This window comes from Ictidomys tridecemlineatus, chromosome 1 (genome assembly GCF_052094955.1).
Source record: "Ictidomys tridecemlineatus isolate mIctTri1 chromosome 1, mIctTri1.hap1, whole genome shotgun sequence".
Taxonomy (NCBI): Eukaryota; Metazoa; Chordata; class Mammalia; order Rodentia; family Sciuridae; genus Ictidomys; species Ictidomys tridecemlineatus.
This window is the reverse complement of record NC_135477.1, coordinates 93,293,004-93,313,133: the sequence shown is the minus strand read 5'-3', so window position 1 is coordinate 93,313,133 and position 20,130 is coordinate 93,293,004. Positions and strand designations below refer to the sequence as shown.

Sequence of the window (20,130 nt, the reverse complement as noted above, 5' to 3'; positions counted from 1 at the left end):
TTCAATACCATTTCTTATTAATGGATCTGGAAGATTCCTAAGGAGGAATGTGTAAACTAGGGTAAGGAAACATTTTTCTCTCAATCCTCAATACTATTCATAGAATCAATTAAGGACACCCTGGACATGAAACCCAATCTTAGTTATAGAGTTTTTCTCTTTAATATCTTTAATTTTTACTTTTAAAATAATTTTTTAAAACTGGAAATATATTTTGCCAAGTGTGTGTCACATGCCAGGCACTAAAGACAAAGCAATGAACAAAAGTAATTTAGTTCCTACCCTAGGGTAGCTTAATTTCTATCAAAAGAGATGGATGTCAAATAAATTAAAAAAAATGCTCTAAAGACATTCTGGATGCTTAGGGAGCATATGAAGGAAAACTGACACTATATTTTTTTAAGGGGCAAAATTAGATGTTATGTATTTCCAAATCTGCAATAGTTTCCATAGTTTATCATTCCTCATTGAAAAATACTAAAAGAAAATAAATGGAAGTGAAAATTAACTTAATTGAATGCCTTTGCTGGTTGATGTTTATCTGTAACTACTCTCGTAATTACTAAAAATGGTCGGAACTTGGTAGGTAGCAATCTTATATATCTCAAGTATAATAGTTTAATTCAGTTTAGAATATAACTTTATAGAGATTGAAATTCACAAATGGCAAGTTTTTTAGTGTTTTGATATATCAAGTGGGTAGATTATTCCCAAAAGGTATGTCTTGAGTACTGATAAAAACAAAAGCGATTCTACCTCTTTTGGTCTATGTACTGGTAAACACTTCTTACTAGGAGAGAATCAAAGGATGGCTCTGAGAAAAACCAACACAAATTTATCTGGCAAGGTAATTAGGATTCTAAACTGACTGCCTCATTTTAAGTTTTCCAAGCATCAAAGAATCACAGGTACAAACATTTCCTTGAAAAGACATGTGTTTTATTGAACAGTAGGATGCAATGACCTCTGTAGACACTGACTTACCAATAAACAACACACACATACAAACATTTATTTCAGTCATCCATAATATCTGCAACACATAACAAACTGAATAAAGCAAAAAACTCCATAATTGCTCATGCATATTCTGATACAGGAACATAATAACTTACAGCACTTTAAGATGAGACTATTTTATTGATCAATTGTTGCTGCCCAATCCCTAGTTTAGGATAAAATCTGCTTCTATTTTGAAATTAAAAGCAACAAATACCTTAACCAAACAATCATCCCATCAAAGTAACAAATATGGATTTTATCAAATTACTCTCTTTCTAGAGGTCAAATAAAATAAAGCAAAGAAAGAAAAATACAGCCATGCATCAATTATAATTCTTATTCTTTGATAATATCACTATACACGAAGATTATAGGCCTTAAAATTAAGTGTTTTATTATTTAAGAGCATTCTTATTTTTTTCTATAAACCCTAAGAAAAAAAGATCTTTTGACAGCCAGAACTTTGAAGAATCAGTGTGACAAAATATGCTTCAAGCTCAATTACTAAAAAAGAAAAGAAAAAGAAATAGAAAAAAAACTGGTGGTGGAAAGAAGTCATTTTCATAGTTAAGTTTTAAAAGGGTGATCATAATATGACATACATATTTTACATAGAAATGAAAATAACACTGTGAGCCTTAAAATCACTTTAAATAATTCATGATTTTAATAGCAAAATTCCAAAATAGAGAATACTACCACCATGAATAAAGATTAAAAGAAGATTAATTATTGAATATCAGTAGCAATGAAGTTGCCTTCCTGACAGACTACCAAGCACAAGGTTTTACCCTACCAAAGAGTCAACATATAACTCCTAATCCACTGAAATACTTTACCTCAAACTTTATATACCATCTTTCTTTCTCTGGAACTATATAGAAATTAAGAACTACATTAGAACACGTTTTGAACCAAATCATCATATATTAAACGCTCCCAAATTTGTGCTTCTTTAGGTTTCCCAAGTGGTCCCTAAGACTGCAAACGTTCATTTCGCATGGATCTCATGGGAACTCACTGCTACCTTTTTAAATTACCTGGCAGCATTAAAAATGAAAACTCAATAAAGCAGCGAACACATTTTCGGTTTTTAAAAATATACTCCAGTTGAGGGAGGTGTTGTCTGAAGTCTGTGTTCACTACTACTCTAATAACAGCACTTGAGTAATAAGAAATACTCAAATAACTCTAAGCCTAGTATTCACAAGAAAGTCCACAAAGTGATCAAACCATAATACAAAAGTTTCAAGTATATTTTTTGCTCTACAAATATTTGCCTATTACTTTATGAGTCTAGATTTACAAGAATGGAGCACAGTAACTATGAAATGGGAGTACAAAATTCCATTTAGCAGAGACCTGTTTATTTAAGAAAGTTTCATGCATAGTAATTGAGGTAGTAAAAAAAACATGTCTCAAGAGTCTAGTGAACAACTATATTCAATCAGCTTGATCCTAAAGTAGTGTCTACTCCTTCCAAACAACTTTATTAATTCAAAGAGTGAAGAATGTCACTCTGGGAACAAGCATAGTAAATCTGTTGAGATTTTAACCTATAGGTCACAAAATCAAATGCACAGCTCAGGTTTTTTTTGAGCTCAACTGTCTAGGAAGCCTTGTCAAAAAAGTTTTTGATGAACTTTTCTGAACTAATTCAGAATTATGGCAGAATGGAATAACATTACAAGTGTGTGGATGTAGACCCCTGACAAGAGGAAGAAGTTCTGGAAGGCAACCAGGACACTATTTTAAAAGAGAAGGGTTCAAATAAGAATAAAATATGAAAAATAAAATATAAAAAGTATTCCTAATATAAAAGGAGACAGGTATGAAAAACAATAAATGAATTCAGTTGAGTCAAAGTATATCCTTCTTTTTTTATTGAACATAAACCCCAAAACTCAAAATCACTTTCCATTTTTTTCTACTAACATACGCACTCTGGATTTCACATGATTCAATTCAATAAACTTTGCCCCTACATGTTTAAAACACTGTGCTTGAGGCTGGGTGGGAGGCAGCACTAAAAGGTGTTAGAATGAATTAGCACTGTATTTGTAAGATAATAAAGCATTTAGTTAGATCATTTTAGCTTATTTTTAATTCTAAAAATTTTATAGATGTATTTAAATGTTGTTAGAAGGGAGATGAGGCAAGCTTAGACTGGAGGGCATTAAGAAGGAAAAACTTCTGGGAGATCCCCAGACTCTGAAGTTACTAACAACTACTTCAAAGCATGAGCTGAGAGTTAAGTTATTTCAACTTTGCATAACTTCAGTATTTTCATGTTCCTAAATTACTTGCCTTTCAGCTTAAAAAAAGACACAACAGTAGGCATTTGCATTAGCAAGCACTATCTAGCTCACTTAAGTCAGAATTATGAAGAAGTATTGTGTCTTCTACAGTGGGGCTAACAGTAATTAGGCACAAATGGAAAAACACTTTCTCTCTTTTTTTTTTTTTTTCTTCTTTGGTTGATAGTCTTTCTTCCAGTTTATGCTTTGGTACTTTAATTTAACCATATGTTGAAACAACTAGATTGTGGTCAGGGATTTCCTATTTCCTGTAGAATCAATTGGTTAGGCTAGTCTGTGAAAGCAAGTATTAAAGGTAAATGCATGTAAGGCTATTTCCACATGCACTGTTCAAAGTACTCCTTTCAAAATCCTTTGACTTTATCAGTACATAAAATAAGTGAGCTTTTGATGACCTAAATGCAAAGGAAAAAAAAGGAATATAAACTATATATCTATATTTATCTATGAATACTTATATACACATATATAGAGATATCTATATTTACTTACATATAGATATCTATATCTACATCTACATTTATATATGGATAAAGATAACCTTTTCTTTAAAACATAATAATTTCCTTCCTAAAATTCAGACATAAGAAGATGATTAATTGTATATTTATGAAAATATTAGGAATCATTAGATTGTAACTACCAAGTTTTCATACACATGTGTAACATTTCAAAAATATTCAGATGTTTATTCCAAAATACTTAAATGAAATTTTAGCAAGAGGTATGTTGTCTTAAGTATTTATATTAATGTTCTCTTCTGGTAGACTATTCCTAAACTTGGTACTCTATTAATCTCTCTTTTGAAATTTGTCTTCTCAGACTTCTGATACAGTATATTCCTGTCTTTCACTCTATCTCCATGAGAATTCTAGACTATTTTCTTTCACTTACAAATAATCAAAGCCATATACTTCAAGCTTTCCTGAGTAGTGTTGCCCTGTGCCAACCTTGATGCATTAGCTAATTCACCCATTTCACCCTAAGAAAGACTAGATATAAATCACTCCAGCCCAATTAGACTTAACAACCTTTTCTCTGAAAGTTATAAGAAAAAAGAGCAGAAAGCAAATATAGAGGGGAGTACATTTACTAACAGAAATGACTGGTTTAAATTTAAAAGAACTATATAAATGCAAGTGAAAAAAATCAATATTCAGGTGACTGATATTGTAATTCTGAGATAATAACACTATTTTGTTACTAACCACAATCTAGTTTCTTATAAGAGGCAAATATTTTATCTTAGTTGATTATGATTTATGTAATCACTCATCAGCCAAGCTTAGAAGAAAAATATGTATTATGTTTCTTTTAATTATATGAGATCAATAACAATGATAAAATGATTAATCAACCTTTGATGATTTATTATTTATGCCATTGGCTATTAGATGCAAAACTCTCTCTGAAGTAGCTTATTCAATAACTACCTTTTCTCATTTATTTTTGTTTTCTCTTCCAGCTACAAAGAATCTTATCATTTCAACAATAGCAGTAAACATTTTTGGGGGGTAGTATCAGGGATTTAATTCAGGGCCACTCACCATAAGCTACATCCAAAGCCCTATTTTGTATTTTTTTTAGAGACAGGATCTCTAAATAAAAGTGCCTCACTTTTAAGGTGGCTGGCTTTCAACTCATAAGCCTCTTGCCTCAGCCTCTGGAGCCACTGAGATTATAGGAGTGCACCACTGCACCTAGCCAATAAACATTTTTTTTTGATCAGCTATGTGCTAGACATTGAAGGTGCAAAAATATAATATCTGCCTTCAGAGAGCTTATGGTGCGCCTGCTGAAAGAACTAAATACATGAAAACAGAAATGTAAGTCCTAGGCAGTATAAAAGGAGCAAATTGGTGCTTTCAATCATAATACTGACTATTAAGATGATCAAAGCATGGCAAAGGAAATAACATTGAACCCGGGCCTTATTACATACAAAATGAACAGAATCCCGTTAATAGTGAAATAAACAATTCATTGAAAAATAATAAAGGAAGAGTTTGGGCATTCTGGGCAGAAGAAATGTATTGAGAGAACAATAAATAAAGGTAATGAAACCAAAACCAATCTAACATGAGAACATACAGGCACTTCCTTCTTAGGAGTCAAGGATATTCATCACTCCGTATGATATTCTTTTGGCCTTACCAGCTTCTGGAACAGCTCTGCTTTTAACATTTGAACAATTTATAGCCTAATTATTTAGTTTGCCCTTTGAAGAGTCAGTCTGCAGGACACTTTCTGAGAATGAGCACAAAAAGTAAGCCCTTGGAAAGTTATCTCCCCCATTGCATTAAAAGCAAAATAACCTTTTATCAAATGCTTTGTAACCATTTAGAATATTGGATTTGTATTTTAATCATTGAGTTCAACCAGGATATAGCCAGTGGGAAGGACTTAATTACAAACGGTGTCTTTCTCATGGCTATGTCGCAATCCCAAGAGGTGCTTTAATGAAGTTCTGAGCCCTCAGACAGGAAAGGTCAAATGGCTTTCCTCCCCCTGGTACCTCAAAGTGCACATAGCTGCACCTTTATCTTAGCAGATGGTCAACCAGGTATAATATTAGCCTGAGGCAAAAATTCCAGGAAACTAGAGTTCACAGGGAAGCAATTCTTTGGAATTCAGTGGATAATAGAGCAGCCTGTTTCAGAGATTGAAGAGGGGATAAATTTAGATAATCCCCATTTGAGTATAAATGTATATTTTATCAGAAATATAATATACCAGGAGGAATACCTTGCTTGGGAATTTATTACATATGGAACATTGATGATATTTTAGTTTGATATTTTTTAAATGTTGAAAAAGTTCTTTCTATGCTCATATTGTGCACGTATTTAAATTTGTAAAAGGTGCCTTTGGGCACTTAAAAAGTTCAATATTTTTTTTGATTCATTCTAATTGTACAAATTGTCTTAATTATAGCAAAAGAATAAGAAGTTACATTTTATAACACCCATTTGACTTTTCTTATTATTAAAATACTTTTGTGTTAGACTAAACAAGACCTTCCCTAAGTGTATTTATTGTTCTCTTTTTGAACTGTGTGTGTAGGTTAACTTTTACAGAATTGGCTTTGATTTTCAACTTTGATTTTTAGGGTTTTGTATTTCTAGCACTAGACCACTAGTCAGGTAATTAAAGTAGAATCTGACAAGAATCCTAAGCATAAATATTGTAAAAAGTAATATAGAAATTTTTATTTTTTCTTGAAATTAAAAAAAAGGTGGCCTTCTGGCCTTCACAAAATTGAAAACAAAACCATCAAGCAAAACAAAACAAAATTAAAAATACAATGAAAGATATGAGTTTCCACACAAATTACTAATGTTCGTAATTAGCAGGAATCTTTAAATACAAAACATTTTTTTCATTATGTTTTATTTCTTGAGAAGACATTTGGATCTTTAATTTTTTATAATTTACACCATTGTAAAATATTAAAAATCATGAAATAGATATGCATTTTTTTTGCTTATTTGTTTTTAATTGTTTTACTATAGCTTCTTATAGTACCTATGCCCTGATGCAAAATTCTAATGCCTAATCAAATTAAATTACACCTCTAAGAAGTTACTTGGCTGAACGTTAAGTGAACACAAAAATCTTTTTTAAAAGATATTTAATTCTAAGGTAAATTTTAAATAATTAGCAAATCTTCTGAACCCAGAAGTAAATGGAAAGTACATAATGTCAATTAAACTAAGCTTCAATAACACTTAAAAGCACACACTATAGACAAGAAAACTATTTGTGATTAAAGCACTTGGGATCTTTCAGCAGAAACTAGTTAATTATACAACTGAGAAGAGGAAGTTGGAAGTAGAGGTGGGGAGGGATTGACAGGATGACTTGTCAAGAGTAGCAGAGGTAAGAAGCTGTCATTATTTCTGGAAGCCTAACTGAATTGTTGGGGTTACACCTGAAATTGAAAAAAAAAATCTAGTAACATACTATGGTGTAACTAATTTGGCAAACATTGTCTTATATGGCTAATCAAGAATTTCAAGGAGAATGCAATGGATTCTCTTCAGGCTGTAAGAGAACACAGCAAGCACAAGATAAGGGAATGCATGCCCTCCATGAAACAGCTGATCTCATTTACTTCCCAGGCAACTGCCAAAAGTTAGGTTTTTAGCTAGAGAAAGAAGATCAGTGTTTAAACTGTCCTTATGTAATTTCTGAGCCATACACCACCAGCCTCACCACTTTTGTGGTGCTTTAATATAAAAATTGTAATATATTTAAAACTAATTCCTTTATATTCTTTAAAACGTTCACCATCCTAGACATTTTCAAGAAAAAAATATAAAAACACTTCACAGTTGAAAAGTACAGATGTATCTGATTTTGATTTTCCGTTACTGTGGAGGCCTCAATAGTCACTATGTTAACAGAATTGCAAAACCCTTAACCTGTTTCCTCTATGATGAAAAAGGAAGGGGGCGGGGGGGAAAGAAAATAAATGAAAAAGGAAACGGAAAGGAGTTATGCCCAGGTTTTGAAATTTTCAGAAAAGTGTTGAATTTCCTGATTGAAAGACTGGAGTTATGCTCCAGTGTAACTATCTTCATCTAATGGGGAATGTGTTTGGCTAGTCTTTGATCCAAAATAAGAAAAGGAAAAGAAAAGTAAAAGAAAATTCCAATAATCACGTGTTAATTTCTCAAGGATCCAATGACCTGGAGCCAAGAACCGCTCGGATACTTCTGAGAAAGGCGGGAAGAAGCTTTTTCTTTTTTATCTCTTCTTTTCCCGCCTCTCCCCAGAGGCCATGAGGAAGCAGTGACCACTGCAGTTTAGGCTTTATCTCTAAGACAATAGCGCCGCTCTCCGCCACCGGGACGGCTCAGATCTCGATCGCCTGCCCACCACGAGCTCATTTACCCACCAGTGTCCCCTGACCGCGGTCCCTCCAACCCCGCCTTCCTAGCTTTTCTGCCCACTAGTCCCCGGTCCCATAAGACCCTTTGTGCCATGGGTCCTCTTCCCCACTCTGGCCCCAGTCTGAGTCGCTGCGGTGCGAAGGAGCCCGCAGTCTATCCGCGCCTCCCCTCCGCCTGCGGGGCAGACCCCCGGGCGAGGCGGAGCAGCCCTGGATGCTTCCCAGCGCCCTGCGCCCGCCGCGCGCTGCACCCCAGACTCTCAGGCTGGCCGCCTGTGTCTCGCCTTCTCCCTGGCTCGGGCCTGTCGGGCTTGTTTGCTTGTCCCCAATCCCCGGGCCAGACCCGTTCCCTCCTCCCGACTGCTTCAACAGCCGTTTGCTTCCTGCGGTGTGTTTCTTTTTTTCCCTTTCCTAGGCTCCATCAAAGGTTGCTCTGTTATTGAAATATGAAGCCGTTTCCTCTCCAAAACCCTTGGTTACTCAAGGCGGGAATCAATGGACCTATATACTCTCCCTCAAGTTATAAATAAATGTCTATTTGTCCAGGAGGCGTTTCTTTCGTGTCCCGGCATCTTCCCTAGTGGTTATTTAGGTGTGTGTGTGTGTGTGTGTGTGTGTGTGTGTGTGTGTGTGTGTGTGTGTGTGTGTGTAAGCGCGCGCGCTTGCGCGCCCTGTCCCCATCTGGTTCTAATCCTGAGTATGGATCCATAACCCAACTCCACCCATCCCGTCTCCCCTTGCATTCCTCACTCTATAAATAAATCCAGGTTCTTTGGGCACTGTCATTTAGCGATACAATAGCAGTTGTTTGTTAAAAAAAATTTAAAACCAATATTGATACTGAGTCCATCAAACAAAAAATATGCTAAAGGCGATTTGGTAAAAGTTTAGAAAGTTAAAAAAGTTTTATGTGCTGTTATCACAGTTGTCTATTTGTTAAGGAAGAACCATTGGATCTTCTGTTTAAGCAGGGACTATAAAAACAAGGCGATAAGTGTGGGGGGGGGTCTGTCTCACCCAGCTGCCTCACAGACCATTCCACAGACCCTTCCTCCATCCCCTCTGGACAGATCAAGGAATGAAGTGTTCGTGTGGGTGGGGTCTGGTGGTTGAGATCGCCGCTTTTCCTTAACCCCAGAGAGGGATGGTCTGGGATCTGAGCAGAGGGGAAAGTCATCTAAGAGGCTGCTGTTTTACAAGGTCTGGGCACAGAATTGCCCCTCCCTTCCTCCCTGAAGTTTGCATGAAGTGCACGTTAGGCTGTAATTAGGGGATCTGGGAGGAGAACTTTCCTGGTGACGCTTTGCTTTTCTTCTGCTCTTGGTGAGAAAAAGTGCCTCCTTCTTCCCAGGATCAGGACCTCTGCCATCCAGCGCCACAAAGAGACATTCTGCACACACACGCGGGCGCGCGCGCACACCCACCCACACACACACTCACCCAGAGACAAACTTAAGGTGAGGAGAAAGAGCGCTAGCTTCACTTGATCTCCAGCTTCCAACTTAAGTGGGACTTGAGGGCATCTGAATCTCTGGATTTCAGGACAAGGTAAAACTTCCAAAATATATATATATATTTTTTTCCTTTTTCGGGCATACCTTGGTGCCTTTAAGATTTCAGAGAGCAATGCATATGTAATGTATACATATATCCAATGAATTTTATTATTTTCTTCAGTTTTCATTTCAGTGTAATGACACCCAAACTTTTTTAAGCTTCATATTATCAGATAAGATCCTGTTGTAAAAAACAGGAATCAATCTGGAAGTGGGGAAAATTAACTCTAGTTTTTCTAGCTTTTGATAGTGCTACTATAAAGCTGGTAGGCTCATGGTTTCCAAGTGGTGACTTTTCCATCTGTATTTCAGTAAGCATTTTTATAGCACCTGAGATGAAAAAAGGATGGTATAGGCTGAAGGAAGAGTGAGGCATGGAAATGCCCATCCCAGATTTATGAGTTTTGTTGAAGGAACTATATAGATTGATGAAAATTGGAAAGATATTTTAGTCATAGATAATACCTGTTAGATTAATAATTTTTTAAAATTTTATCATCTTTGGTCTAGTCTTCTCCAGCTAATTATAAAATGAAGACCAGAGAGTCATGATGTATTTTATACATACAGCAATGTTGCTAGGTAATTTCTATATGCCAAAATTTTTAAAATCATAGTTATTAAGATTATTTTAAAATTTACTTAGAGGAATTATTTATATTGAGGTTATTCACCATTGAAGATAAACCTGAAGGTTTTGGGTATTAGTTGTATTTGTTTTCTTCCATTGGATATGACTTGTGTTAAAAATAAGATTATTTGTTATTTTGAAAATAAATTATTTTATTTTCATTTATCATTGGAAAAATACACACAGTGGCCAGTACATTTGGGAATTTTTAGGGTGGAAAGTGTTCCTGTACATGTTCCAGTGTGATGTCATAAAATCAAATATACTGGCTGGGCTTTTGGACGCTAGAGGTTCTTAAAAAATAAAGTCTGTAAATTAATTTCTAAGGAAATGTAATGGCTATTCATTGCAAATGTAGTTTCTGGTAAGCATTTCAATTTGGTTATTTCAGTGTCCTAAATTAGCAGTAATTTTACACACATTTCAGTGACTTCAATATTTTAATGGAATCTCAAAATGGGTATATTGTCTACCAAAAATATATCATTGTAGTTCTTTCTGGATAACTTCCGTTTTTAAACTTCAGTTTCATTTATGTGTATGAGTGAAAGAAAATTTCCCTTTCATTCAATGATATGGAATGTCTGTCAAAGCTTTATTATTTAGTCACTTTTTGATATCTATTATTAAAATTGTGTTTCAGCAGGGTAAACCAGTTATCTTTTTGATGACCTCTCGATTAAATTAGAAATAGCTTAGAAAAACTAGATAAGAAGTAATTTCACTTAGAGCTAATTAAATGATTAGCAAAAAACCAACAACCTCAAGAGACCTCTGGTCCACAGAAGGAATGTACCCAAGAGACCAGTATTAAAAACAGAAGTTCCCAGTAGGCCCTGGCTTTCAAAAAGATACAAGACAGGGGGAAACATCATGTTCTTATAAAGGGAGCCATTTATTTTCAACAAGGCCCTGTCTCTCAGAGGAATGACTGACATTATAATTTAGAAGTACTGAAGTAACTTTCACAGAGAAGAATCAACGTGTTATATCCCTAGTGGTTTCACTTCATTTTCCTTCTTTGGGAACAAGTAACACATCCAGGATAAACACATTCAGAGCTAAGTAGAAAGATACTTTATTACTAGGCAGTCTAGTGAACAGTCATGCCTTTCACCATTGGAGGTGTGGAAGAGTAGCCATTTCTGAGCTCATGAAGGTAGCACTGCACTTCATCTTTGTAAAGATGAACAAGAATCATATTCAGAAAATTACTCCCTTCTTCAGAAAATACTAGTTTTCATTTCCTTTTGCCCCATGTACATTTTATTTTCTAGGCTATCTTTTTAAGAGAAATGGTATCCCACCAATTAAAATTTCAACAAAATGTAAGGCAAATTTGAGAATAACTTTCATATTAGAGTCTTCTGTTGCTTCTAATTAATTTTCCAACATTCTGCAGTCATTATTAGTAACCATAGTACTTAGTCTATGTCATTTAAATGTACTTAGCCTGTCATTTAAAGCTAACAAAATGTTATTGGGCCAAGTAGGGAGCAGTGGAGACCTGAATATATTTGGGATTTTAATCAATAGTGTTTAAGGAGGATTAAAGGAAACAGCTGGTTAAACAAATATTAGGTGTAGAGAGGATGGGATGGTATAAATTAATAATACAGCTCTTTATTTACACTGTGAATAGGAGGGTTTGTCATGGTGGAACATGTGAAGCACGGTCCCTGTTCGCCACCTAGTGGATGAGTCAAAGAAGTCTCTTTCACCAGCAAAAACTTCTGAAACTCATTTGGTTGACGTTGTTGAACATTAACTAAATGTCAAATATTGGGGTATGTGCTCAGAGTACTAGCTAAGGTTAGCATACAGATATTAGTACATTTTGTTACATATTATTTATATTTTTCACCAAATGGAAAACTACAATAGTGAAAATTGCTTTTAGATAATCAAGGATATTTTATAAAATATTGTTCTAAACACTAATAATTGACATGCAGGACAACTTCATCTATATTTATTCATAAGCATTTATATTTATTTATTTATTTTGGTGGTGGGTACTGGGGATTGAACTCAGGAGCACTCGGCCACTAAGCCACATCCCCAGCCCTATTTTGTATTTTATTTAGAGACAGCGTCTCAAATAATTGCTTCGTGCCTCACTTTTGCTGAGACTGACATTGAATTCATGATCCTCCTACCTCAGCCTCCCAAGCCACTGAGATTATAGGCTTGTGCCACTGCACCCAGCTACTCATAAGCATTTTTAAAGCAAGAAACTTGTTTTCATTAGATTAACATAACAGAAAAAAAAATCCTAGACAAGAATGTCCATATGGAAAACCAGCATTTGAAACATTAGGATATCACACAAGATTAATTTATCTAAGTATTGCACTGTTTTCAAAAACTTTTCTCTAGGAGATATATGAATTATTACTTCAATTGGCTTCTTGCAAGATATATGACTTAATGGCAACAGTGTTCAGCATATCAGCATTAATCAAGACAAGTTGTGAAATTCAGATCAGAAGGTAAAATGCTTCAGAAGGGAAAAAATACAAATTTGTTACTTGCTAATCTTTTGAGATGCAATACATAAATAGAGTTAGGCCAGCTGTTGTGGAATAGAAAATTCCTGTTTAGGGAAATTGTCGTTTTCTGCAAGGCAGTGAGACCTCCAGAGTGTACAAAGGAGAGCTGCTCATTAAGTCCTTTTGCATGAATGCCACAAAATATGACTCATTCTGATCCGAGGTGATGACTGGAATCAATAGCATTCCTTCTGCAAAACAAAGCACAACATCTTAACCCAACAGGTCATTATCCACCAAGAAAAAAAAAATCTGTAATTTATCTTATTTAGAATGAATCAGATACTCATTCTAGGAGAAAGCTAGTGAGAGATTGCCTAAAAGACAGAGGTCTTGTAATTTGAAGTTTAGTCATGGATTGGAAAATTGTGTTACAAGAAGTTTTAATGGTTTCAGATGCCTTAATGGTACTAGACAAAGACAAATTCTATAAGAGACAACAGCCACACCCACTGAACTGGTCTGAAGCAGAGTCTGTTATACTATAATTCTGTGTCATTAGCTTTACCCACTTATGATGACACAGGAGGAGATGGATGGATTCTTAGCTAAGTTTCTCAAAGAAATTCAGGATATGTTTTAAATACCAGATATTGCTGGATTATTTTGAGTATCTAGTCATTGTTTTATAATTTAAGAGGGGTGGTATTTGAATGTAGATAATCCTAGAAGACCAGATAATTATTTACAAAACAAAACCACAAACTAATCAGAGTAAAAATAATTTGGAATAAAGGGTGATTATCAGTCTTGTCAGGATAACAGAAATTTCCCTTGTGTCAAACCCAAACATCAAAAGAGAACAAAATTTACTTGATTAGTTTCAATAAATTTCAATTACTTTAAGATAAAATTGAAATTAAATAATATTTTAATTTTCACTAAGTTTTATGGACTATTGGTTCAGTCCATACAATGTGACTTTTTCTCATTTTGACTCTGAATTTTGGGAGATCTTCTCAGTCTTTCATTCATTTGTTCATTTTTTTTTTCATTCAACAAAATTGTATTGAACACCAGCTATTTCCCAGGTACTGTGCTACCACTATGTGGTGGACCCTGCTTTTCACTTTGTAAAAGGAAAAATATGATATAAAATAATCAGAAAGTCAAAATTAATGATAATGAACCTAAAACACTGCAAGATCTGAAAGTATAATTTGAGTAGGAGAAACAACCAAAAGTTCTAGCCTCATAGTTTTAGGATTAAGATAATTTTGAGCTGGTATCTTTAAGAATTCATTTTCCTTGTTTGCCATCTCCTGGGAAGAATGAGTAAGAACTTTTGATTTTGGTTGTGTGGGCACAAACAAGCCTAGGTGGGCACTCTGATGCTCCAGAGCCTCAAGAAGGCTAGAGTTCCAATAATGTCTGCTTAAAGAGGAAAAGCAAAAATGCATTTTGTACACAATAGTTCTTCACCCATTTGCAACTAAAAGTTAATCGGAGCAAGAATGATTTACTGCTTAGCATTTGCACCAGGGATGCACCATGCTAGGTGTTTTATAGTAATTTGTTCAAAGAGTTCACAAACTAGAGGAGGAGACAGATGAGCACACATAATGAATTACTAGTAAAATTTGCCAAATAGGTGAAACTTGACTTTCTAGTCTTCTGGGTCTCCTTCCTTAGCACTTATCCAAACTTTCCAAATGCTTCTACCTCATAAACTGAGACTCCTGTCCTGCTCTCCAGCCCTGTAAGCCCAAGGATCTGATACTTCTCCTGTTTATTGATTTCTTGATTACACTTAAGTGTGAATGAGTTTTACTCATACATTTACATTACAAGTCTTTTATCTCTTAAAGTAAATATTCTGTTTTCTGTAAAAAGAATTTAAAACATCTAGAGGCCTTCCCACTCTTACACTGAAGAGTATAATTAAGTGTAGTTTTGTCCTCCATGGTCTTCAGTCTCTCAGTTATCCACACTCCCTATGTGAAGACACAGGATTCCCTCAAGGCTTATTTACAGGATAGACAAAAACCATGTTTTCTGTTAGCCACTGGCTCCTTTGATCAGAACCTGATCAACCTGCCCTTTTAAACACCCCTCTGTGACTTAATCAGACAAATCTCCCTGCTTTCACCCTTAGAATCATTCAAACCATTTCCTGTTTGAACATTCCTGGTTATTTCAACATAACAAATGCTAGGGATCTTCTCAGCCCTTCATTAAGAGTTTCAGTTGCGGCCCCTGGATAGGTAGAGAATCCATGGCTTCTTGCATTCCCCTGTTTGGGGTTCTCATGAATCCAAAATATCCAGCCTTTGTGGGAGGCAGCAGGGAGAATGCACACATTTGGTGGAAAAACTCTTCAAAGTCAAGGAACTGGATGAATATAGCGATATGTATAGGAAAAGCACAGGAATTATTCTTGCTGTTGAAAATTTGAGTCAAAGCTAACATCTTTTAAAATATACATGCTCAGTTTTCTAAGTGCAATTGGTTTTAGAGAGCTTTCAGCATTGATGCTGATTATAGACCTTGGAAAACTAAATTTGCAGGGAAAAAAAATCCTAAAATCTACTTTGGCTTTATAAAGTAACACTAATCAAAATCATTCCTTCTCATTTTTTGTTTAATTAATGTGGCATAATGATCATCATGTTTTATTAGGTATTTTAAATTAATCTATGTAAGTTTTTAAAATTACATACCATTGGATTATGTCACCTTAATCTGGTGATCCTGTAAGATGCTTTTCTGGTCCTATAATTTAAGTATGTGCTTACCACTTCTCAGATTGCTAGAACTAGCAGTATTGGAGATACATTTGATTTGGAGATACATTTTTTTCTCTGTCTTTTCTTCACCTAGAGGAGAGGGATCATTAGCTTGCCTAATTCACCTCGCTGGCACTTGCAAATTACATTCAGTAGGTGTTCTATAAATGCTTACTGCTGTTTCTGTCAATGCCCAGTAATATGCAGAACATGGGGCTTCAGGGGCTCTTAGACTCCTATCCCCAGTGCCTGTACTTTTAAAAGTCGAAACACCTCTCAACTCAGACCATTGCCTGGCTCCTGTTCTGTTTCCTTATGAGTCTTCTTTCTGACCATCAAGAATGCTATTCATAAGGTGCTCCCAGATTTAAGAAATGATTGTAGTATTAAATTAAAAATGTAACTAAGATTAACTGAGAATGTCAATAAATTTCTAAATGTAAGAAAAGCAAGCCTGGAGCGAAGAAGTCTGTTCAGAGGCATTTGCAACCACGTGGGTAGGATCTACCAAGGTTGCAGTAATTGGATGTGGAGGAGAAGTCTAGAATGATGTAAATGTTTCAAGGATGGATGATCACATGAATAGGGATGCAAATAACTAAGAGTGGGAATGTAAGAAGAACAAAAGTCTCAGGGAGGAAATGATGAGTAAAGTTAATGAAATACCTCTGAGACAGCTAAGAACCCACATGAGTTCCGTGTATACGTCTCAAATACATTGGGGAAGTAAAGGCTAAAAATAAAGGTCTGGAATCAGTGGCAATAAAATGGTAGTTAGAAATCATCTAGAAGAGAGAAGAGGTCATACCAGAACAAGAAAGGTAGAAACAGTTGACCAAAACCTGAAACCCAGGGAAAAATTAGTAAGAATGAGTTTGGCCATTATTTTTAATACCATCATTAACTCTATTTTTGTCAATTACAAATGTTCACTGAGTTGCATAACAGAAATCTTTTGCTCATCCTTGTATTTCACAGTTCTTGTGAGTCTTCTGCATATAGAAAACTCCAGACATGTTTGTTGAATTAAATGAAATTAAAATGGCATTTCTGAGCCTTGGTACTCTAATGACAGATTTTCATAATGATAGCCCAGAGTAAGACCCTGGGTAGTTATTTATTCAATTTTGTCCAATACTGAGCTAGCTTTAAATATATGTTACTGCATGTTTTGTTTAAAAATCAGTAATCAATGTGTGGCATAGATGGTAATTCACCAGAGTATTTGATTAACCATAACCCATGTTGTTTCGCTTAACATGTAAAGGAGCTGGCCACAGAATGAATCCTAGTTCAAATTCATTTGTAATTCTTTTCCTAGTTCCTTGATCTTCAAGACTTCTAAATCTTAGGTTAGATTTAAAGTATGTAATCTTGGATTCTCTGGTCTTTTCAGCAAGTTGCATTTTTTCTTTCTAGTTCTCTTACTCCCCAATAGTGTGATCAGATAAAACAAAATGGATGCTAGAATAATTTTCAATGTAAATGTGTCTCATATTGCATGGGACATACTTTTACTAAATAAAAATTTCTTGCTTTTCTAATGCTCAAAATTAACTAGGTGGCTAAATCTGGCAAACCTACCTCCCGTTGAAGTTATTATAACTGGAATATGAAGACTAAGAATTTCTCCATGAGACTTCTGAACACTCCCCTTATAAAAGTCAATGAATGAAGTTATTAAATTTATTAATTTTTAAATTTTTAGTGCTGCTGGGGTCAAATCCAGGGCCTTGTGCATGCTAAACAGGTGCTAATCTCAGTGCTACAAACTTTATGCTACTAAATTCATATTTACTAGTAAGATAAATAAATTAAAATTATCTTAATAAAATTATTTAACTAAAATATTATAATAAAGATGAAAAATTAATAGAACATTTATAACTATGGCATTATATACTCCACATATAGCTTTTCTGAAAATTCCATAAATGTACATTAGTGAAGATGTTTTCCATTTTTCAAGTTGACAATAATGATAGGACAGAATGATTATTTTTAATTGAAAAATCATAATTCATAAAAGTATATAGTGGACAACAGGTATAATCTGTCAAATATTCTAACTGCAGAACATCCGAAAGGATTTTTTTGTTAATTATGTTATATTGTAACTTTGCTGCCACCTTGTGATACTTTGAAGTATTACTCAATATAATAAATCCAGTTTGAACATCCGGATTGATCACTTGATATATAATAAAATTATCTCATGTGATAAATGTTTTTTTAAATTTACCCCCAAATGCCATATACTTTAATATCAAGAAAGTATCATCAAGTATGTAGTGCAAATATTTTCTGAGTGAATTTTTCTACAAATTAGTAGACAGTTTTTCAGATAATCACTAAATTACGTTATTCAGTGCCATTTGAATTTGTCTTTAAAGGATGAATTTTGTTGTATCTGCAAATTTACTTGAACTCTCAATCTGAAATTGCCATAAGCTTTATGAATGCAATGTTTCTGAAATTGAATTCATTATCTTCTATGGACCACGCCTGTTTGTGCCATCTCTCTTTTATCAAGACAAGGGCAACATTGAAGGTAAAAAAGGATACCTTATTAATTGTACCAACAAAACAAGTATAAGCAAATCTGTCCCAAGAAAACTGCTCACTTATAGATAAGTTAAGAATCAACATAATCTCAGTCACTAAAACTAGAAAATTTGAACTTCTTAACTAGTTGGTCAACAAACTGACTTGAAATCTGTCTCAGACTTCCTACATTCTTCCTACCTATTCATTCCTGGTCATCTTCATTTCTTTCTCCATTGTTCATCATGGTCACAAACATTCTCAATGTCCTTGTTCTTGTCTTCTGTGATGGAATCTGCCAGACAAACTTCTTTTTCATGATGAATCTGTCCATTTTCTCCACCTTACTTCAGTCTACCATGAACTTCTAGGAAAACCTCACAACTTCACAACACTCTGAAGAGAGGGACATATTCACGGTATCTGATGGTGCTTACCTAACTTATGACATAAGCTGGATATTTAATGCTATATGACAGTTCTACTGTATTTCTGAAATATTTTAGCACTAGAGACTCCCAGTAGCAAATGTTCAAGTCTTCCTAATATTGAAAAGATAAGTCGTCTATAAAGAACTGTCTCACTTCTGTGACACCAAACTGAGATCTAAACTGTACTCCCACATACTCATTTTACTTTTGTTAAAATAATATTTAAAAATCTCTTTAGAGTCTCAAGCAGATTTTGATTTCTGAGTTCTGGATCCCATTTCTTCTAGTCTTCTCAGAGAATTTTCTGCAATTTTCTTTTTTTTTTTTTTTTGTATCTTCATCTTCTTTACTTTGGTTATTTCTACCTATTGGCATTTTATCATGGTTAAATATTTTCTTTGTTTATTTTTAAAATATGAAACTTACTCTAATCTCATGTGCATTCTTTCTACCAATCTTCTTCCTTCCCATTGGATGCAAATGTATTAATCCATTTTAATCCACCTGAGGGTGGGTACCTTATAAGCAAAGAGGTTTATTTGGCTCACAGTTCTGGAGGTTCTTGTGTTGGCTTCTGTTTAGCTCTGGTAAAGGCTTCATGGTGGATGGCATGGTATGGTGTAGTGTATTCAGAAGAGATCATTTGGTAAGACAGAAAGCTAGAGAAGAATTCAGGGTCAAGGCTTGCTCTTTTATAACAACTTGGTCTCACAGGAGAACTAGTTCTACAAGACCAGCATTAATCTCTCTCAAGGGTGATGCCTCTATGAGTTAACCATTTCCCCAATAGGTCCACTCTTTTTTTTTTTTTTTTTTTTTTTTTTTGGTACCTGGGATTGAACTTAGGGGCACTTGACCACTGAGCTACTTCCCCAGCCCTAATTTGTATTTTATTTAGAGACAGAGTCTCACTGAGTTGTTTAGCACCTTGCTTTTGCTGAGGCTGGCTTTGAACTGGGGATCCTCCTGCCTCAGCCTCCTGAGTCACTAGGATTGAAGGTGTGTGTTACTGCACCCAGCCTAGGTCCACTCTTAAAGATTCTACCACCTCTCAACATCCCCACACTGTGGAACAAACTTCTAGCATATTAACACTTGAGGACATACTGGAACCATAGCACCACACTTCATGAATTGCCTGTGTGTTTACTCCCATGCTCTCCTCAACTCACTTAATGTAGTTTCATCTTTGGTTAAAACGCTTATCACTGCTGTCACCAATGACTGTTTTTCATAGTGGCATTTAGTACTGATGACCGAGTACCCTTCCCAGTAATCTCTACCTTGGATTTTCTGACACCACATGCCTAGATATCCAGACTCTTTTGGTTACTCCATTTCAGACTCCTTTCCTGGCTTTTAAAGACAGATCTGCCTGTTTCTTAGCTGTCTTCATTCCAACAGCCTCTGCCCAAGACACTTCACTCTCTACACTTTCTCCCTGTGCACTGTCATTGGCTCCTGTGAATTAGATCA

The 20,130-nt window shown here is 35.0% G+C and overlaps 1 protein-coding gene across 1 annotated transcript in view; it reads left to right on the top strand.

The window, feature by feature from the left end:
• Positions 1 to 9,531: 9,531 nt before the first annotated feature.
• Positions 9,532 to 20,130, top strand: part of Hapln1 (hyaluronan and proteoglycan link protein 1) — a 65,059-nt gene continuing 54,460 nt past the window's right edge. The window contains exon 1 of the mRNA XM_005315665.4: positions 9,532 to 9,762. The gene's annotated coding sequence lies outside the window, so the exon portion shown is untranslated. The remainder of the gene's footprint in view (positions 9,763 to 20,130) is intronic.